Source organism: Rutidosis leptorrhynchoides, chromosome 1 (assembly GCF_046630445.1).
Source record: "Rutidosis leptorrhynchoides isolate AG116_Rl617_1_P2 chromosome 1, CSIRO_AGI_Rlap_v1, whole genome shotgun sequence".
NCBI classification, from domain to species: domain Eukaryota; kingdom Viridiplantae; phylum Streptophyta; class Magnoliopsida; order Asterales; family Asteraceae; genus Rutidosis; species Rutidosis leptorrhynchoides.
This window is the reverse complement of record NC_092333.1, coordinates 126305251-126311216: the sequence shown is the minus strand read 5'-3', so window position 1 is coordinate 126311216 and position 5966 is coordinate 126305251. Positions and strand designations below refer to the sequence as shown.

The following is a 5966-nucleotide window of genomic DNA, read 5'->3' as shown; positions in this document are numbered from 1 at the left end:
TGTGGTGGTTTATATAAGCCAGGTCTTTGTTGATTGAAAGTGTTGTTTTGAGTTGATTGGTTATTCGAACCTTGTTGGTTGTATGAGTTATTGTTGGGTCCATTTGGATTGTAAAGAATGTTTTGATTTCGATTAAAGTTTGGCCTTGGCGGTTGATAATTATTTCCCAGCCTTTGGTTCATGTAGGAAACATTCTCTCGTTGTTCCATCGTTTGCTCAATGTGACAATCTTTTGTTAAGTGTGATCCACCGCATTGCTCCCAACTGATTCGTATTGCGTGAATATCTTTAGTCATCTTTTCCATTCGTCTCTCGAAAGCATCTATTTTTGCGGAAACGGAATCAAAGTCATGGCTAGAATCGGCTCTAGCCGCTTTAGATGAACGAAAAATATCTTTTTCTTGATGCCACTCATGTGAGTGGGATGCTGTGTTATCAATAATTTTGTGAGCTTCGATTGCGGTTTTCTTCATAATGGAACCACCAGCTGCTGTGTCGATGTCTTTTCGTGTAGGAACGTCGACACCTTGGTAGAATATTTGCACTATTTGATAAGTGTCTAAACCGTGTTGAGGACATCCTCTCAAGAACTTTCCGAATCTTGTCCACGCCTCATATAATGTTTCATTTGGCTTTTGCTCGAACCTAACAATTTTTCCTTGAAGTTTCACGACTTTAGATGCCGGAAAGAATCTTTTAAAAAATTTCTCAACTAAAACATCCCATGTGTCATTCGCTCCTTCAGGCAATGATTCTAACCAATCTTTGGCTTCTCCCTTTAAAGTCCAGGGAAACAACATGAGATAGATCTGTTCATCCTCAACTTCTCTGATTATGAATAGAGTACAGATCCTATTAAAGGTTCAAAGATGTTCGTTTGGATCTTCTTTTGGCGTACCACTATATTGGCATTGATTAGTTACCATGTGTAGGATTTATCCTTTGATTTCATAATCTGGCTCATTAATGTCTGGCTTAATAATGGCGTGACCTTGGCTAGTGCGTGTGGCTCTCATTCGATCTTCCATACTTAGAGGTTCAGTTACTTCCATAATTAAATTTGTTAAATCCGAATAACTAGAAGATTCTGATTTAACGGTTTGTAGTTCAGGAGGAATTATTAGTGGTTCGGGATCTTGGAATTGTCCTTGAATATCCTCCGGGTTCTCAATTGTGAGGTCGGGTTCAAAAAATGGATTATCGGAAATTTGAATTGGAGTACTCGTTCGACTAGATGACGATTCTAAAGAAAAATCAACGGCGATAATATTGGCTATATGTCTTGATCGAGTTACAGGAGGTGAACGTATGAAAGGTGGTGAACGTTTTGCTCGGTGCATTCACTGAATATCCTATTAGTTATAAAAAAATAAAAAATTATATAAGTTATCAAATTAATAGACTTTTTTGATTTTGCTCACGTTTCGAATAGCCAATAGATGCAGCAGGTAGCCAGGACCCTTTAAATCGGAAGCCCACAACTCGCCACTAACAAATCCAACTATTACTACGAATCAGAAAATTTGGATGTCTATCAATTTAACCGCTTAAAATAATTTTTCGTCGAAATTTTGAAATAAAAATCTATGTCCTAAAACTAGAGCGTAGAAATGAGAAAGAAAAAGAGTGTATCGAAAAACGTCGAAAAATAAAAAGTCGAAAAATAAAAATAAGAAAGTAAAGCGTCGAAACTTAAAGGTCTAAAAATTAAAAATTAAAACTTGCGTCTAAAGGTATTAAAACTTAAAAGGAATTCTAAATCCAAAAAGGCAATAACTTAAAAAGCACTAAAATTTATTTAAAACTAAAGCGATAAGCGACGTCATAAAATTCTAAAGCGCCTAAATCTTAATCTAAAGAAAAAGTACTTAAGAGATTTTACGGCAAAGCCTAAGAATCTAGAAATATAAAATAACTACGGCAAAAACTAAGTTTAAAACTAATAAGAACGATAAATATACAAATTACGATTAAACGATAAAAATACAAAAAATGATAAAAATACAAATTTTATAAAAATATTATTTTTATATTATATTTTATAAAAGTACTAATTTTATAATTAATAAAACTAATTAAAACATAAAATACAAAATTAATTAAAACTTAAAACTAATTATTATTAAATTAAACCCTAATTATAATTAATTAATAATAATAATAATTAAAACCGTAACCCTAATTGTGTCGTACAAGGTTTCAGAACTGTCAGACTATTCCATGCGTTCGCATGGGATTAAAGTACTGCAGCCATGAGATCGCATGGTGTGCAAGTTCAATTTATATGCAGGTTCAAAAATTGCAGCTTCAGTTTTTTTTTTATGTATTTAATTTATAATTTTTACAAAATTAAAATATAAGTAATATTTAGAATTATATTTTTTAAGAACTTAATAGAAATACTTTTATACTTTATATAAAATATATTTTTTTTATTTGAACACTTAAATATATATATATATATATATATATATATATATATATATATATATATATATATATATATATATATATATATATATATTTTTGTTTTTAATATTTAAAACTTATAAACATATATTTTTACAAAAATAGTTTAAAACTTAATAAAAATCTTTTTTTTAATAATATAGCGTTTCGCTTTCGCTTCCCCGGCAGCGGCGCTAAATACTTGATGTGTGCAGCGGTGTATACGAAATACTATTATTTTTATTACGAAATACGATAAATTTACAAAAGTTTTTTTTATTTATTTATTGAATGGGATATACTTAAACCTTGCTACAGCACTTATAGGCAGTGTACCTAATCGTAGAGTAGTGTAGTTTTTAGTAAGTCCGGTTCGTTTCACAGGGGCTAGCTGAGTTTAACGCTATACTTTTAACAACTATATTTATATAAAATATATATAATTATATATAGTAATATTATTATAAAAGGGTTTTTTTTTACCGTTTAATGACCGGTTTGTCGATTTTAAATAAAGCGTTAAGATAAATGACGATAATATAAATGACAGAATTTAAATTGCGATAAAGTAAATTACAGTAATTAAAATAACAGTAAATAAAGGTACGATGAAATATGAAATAAAAGTATTATGCTTATTTAAACTTCCGTAATCATGATGTTTGACGTTTTGATTTTAATTTATTACTCTGGGTTAATTGTCCTTTGTCCTAGTTTATTTGATACCTATCTGGTTTTTGTCCATAATAGTCCATCGGTCATAATTATAAAATGCTCGTCAAATTAACCTTATACCCGAAGTCAAATATTCCAACTAATTAGGGATTTAAACTGTAACAAGGTTTTAATACTTTGTTAACAATTACACCAGGTTATCGACTGCGTGTAATCCAAGGTTTTAATACTTTGTTAACAATTACACCAATTATCCTTGTATGTAATCCACCCTTGTTTTAATTAGTCTATGATACATTAATTTATTCACTCGGCCATAATGAATAATCAATTACCCAATCCAATTGATTAATCAAATGATTGTAAAAGATGTCGTATAAATGTCACTAAATAGGACATTCGTAATCAATTTAATAATTATTAGATTAACTAATTTGAAGATAGGTTCGACAGGTTCTAATGAGTTGTCATTCAATTAGACAATACCCCCTACCTATTAATAGTCAATAGTCCAATGTTCACAAGTGTCGGTCTTTTATCCAAACCCGAATTATGGTACAAAATCCAATAACCCCATCTTAATATTTAGCCCAACATCACAATTACTTCGGCTCAAATAAGCATAATAATAACTTAGTTACAATACATTAATTTAAAAAGGAAGAACATAGCTTACAGTGGTGATTAATCGGTTAGTGTTACACGGACAGAGTTCCGTCTTACAAAACCTTAAAACATTTCTTACATTAACCCAATTATTATTAAACTTAATTTAAACTTTAAATTATAAATATAAATATATATATTTCTTTACAGAGGAAGAAAGAAAATTGAGGTGTGTTGAGCTCGTCCGAATTCGTGGCTATTTATAGCACTTGGCCAACTTCTGATGCCCATGCGATCGCATGGGCTTTGTGCCTTTATGCCATGCGATCGCATGGCTACCTGATCCAGCTCACAATGCTTTGTTTTCTAGTTTGCCGACACTTTATTTAAATATATATATATATACATATATAATATATAATTATATATATATTATATTATATTCTTGTGCGTAGTTGACTTGTAATTTTAGCTCCGTTGACTTGCGCGTTGATGCTCGATTTATGTCCCGGTTCCGGATTTTCGAACGTCCTTTCGTACGATTTAATATCTTGTACTTTGCGTTTCGCGACTTGTACTCTTGTCATTTTTGGACGTTTCTCATCAATAAATTGAACCACTTGAATTATATCTTGTACGTTTGAGCTTTTTGGTCATTTGCGTCTTCAAATCGTTGTCTTCTTCTTTTGTCTTCGCACTTATTTATTTAAACGATTATTACATAAAAATAGAACAATAGCAACTAAAAGCTTTACATATTGGAACGATATTGCGTCTAAATATATGTTCATTTGGAGCACTATCATCTAACATGGACATTCTATACATCGTACCTCCTAAAAGAAATCTAATAAGACTTTTATCTCCTATCATAGTAACTTCATTATTTAACTCTATAGTGCTAAGCAATTCAACACACCATTTTCTATATATAGTTCTACGTGTAGTAAATAAGCGGATCCAATCGTTAAATGCAGAGTTACCATACCTCTGAACTAGTAAATCCCTAACCGGTTCGGCTAGGTTAACCGCTTCAAAAATCATGTTTAGGATCAAGGTTTGGATCATTTAGCAACCTAAACATGTTTCACTACTTAATTTAGCAATAATTCATAACAAAAATTGGCCATAACCTGTTTATATCAAAAAGCCCCAAATTGCTCAAGAACACAAACCCTAGATTTCTAAAAAATTTGAAGTATCCTTTTCATGTATAGATAGATCATTTATTCCAAAACCCAATAAACCTGGGAAACTACGCCGTCTTACTCAACCACATAAAAACGACAGTGATGGATGCACCCAAATGAAACTACTTCCACTTGAGAAAGCAAGAAGACGACTTGAAATTTCCTCAGCTGCGAAAAGCACAACATAGGGCGTGGCCTCCGTAGTGACGAGCGCTCGAAAAGCACAGCCAGTTACGAAGGCCAGAGTCGAAGAGCATCCCATCTTTAGCAAAATGCTAGAGAGGGCCTTCCCTCCTAAGAAGCCGGCTACTTTCGCCAGAAGAGAGACAAAAAAGGAGACTCCTACTTTAAGGCTTCAAATCATGACAAATAGTATCAATCTAGGTTATACAAGCATAATATACTAACAATTTAAATCTAATTAAGCTAGAAATCATCAAAATTAAATTAGGACAATTAATTATAATTATCACAAAAATTAGGAAATTTAAGAGTTTAGGGGTGAAATTTCTACCTTTTTGCTCCCCCATCTGAAGAAAGGCATGTTTATAGCAGATTATAGCAACGAATTTCGTGAATTTTAGTGAACAAATGGTGAAATTTGAGAGTGTTTTTGAGAGTGTTCGTGTATTTGTGTGTGTTTTTGTGTGAAGGCAGAGAACAGCTCGTGATTTTTAATCCTGTCCAGCTTTTTGGTCCCATGCGATCGTATGGTTTACAAGGCCTAACCCCATGCGATCGCATGGGGTGTATTTTTTTTTATTTTTTTTTTATAAATCGTAACTAATAAAAACAATTAATTAATTAATTTTAAAATTTTGTGTTCCTTGATATTTAGAATGAGGTCGTTTCGGTACGTTTACCTAGTTCGTCCCTCGCCAAAATTTTAAATTTTTCAATTTCAAAGCGATTGTTTTAAAAGCAAAGATTTTTGGGTTTTTTTAAATATTTTTGGCATACTTTAGATCAATAAAATTAAAAAATAATAATAATAAAATTTCTCGTCCCGCCCTTGGGTAAAGCAATTTCGGTTCAACGACCTAGTCT

The 5966-nt window shown here is 31.6% G+C and overlaps 1 non-coding gene across 1 annotated transcript; it reads left to right on the top strand.

The window, feature by feature from the left end:
* The first annotated feature begins 561 nt into the window (after positions 1-561).
* LOC139886986 (small nucleolar RNA R71) lies at positions 562-668 on the top strand. The gene has a single exon (XR_011772842.1). It is a non-coding gene; the product is annotated as a small nucleolar RNA R71 (small nucleolar RNA).
* The last annotated feature ends 5298 nt before the right edge of the window (positions 669-5966 follow it).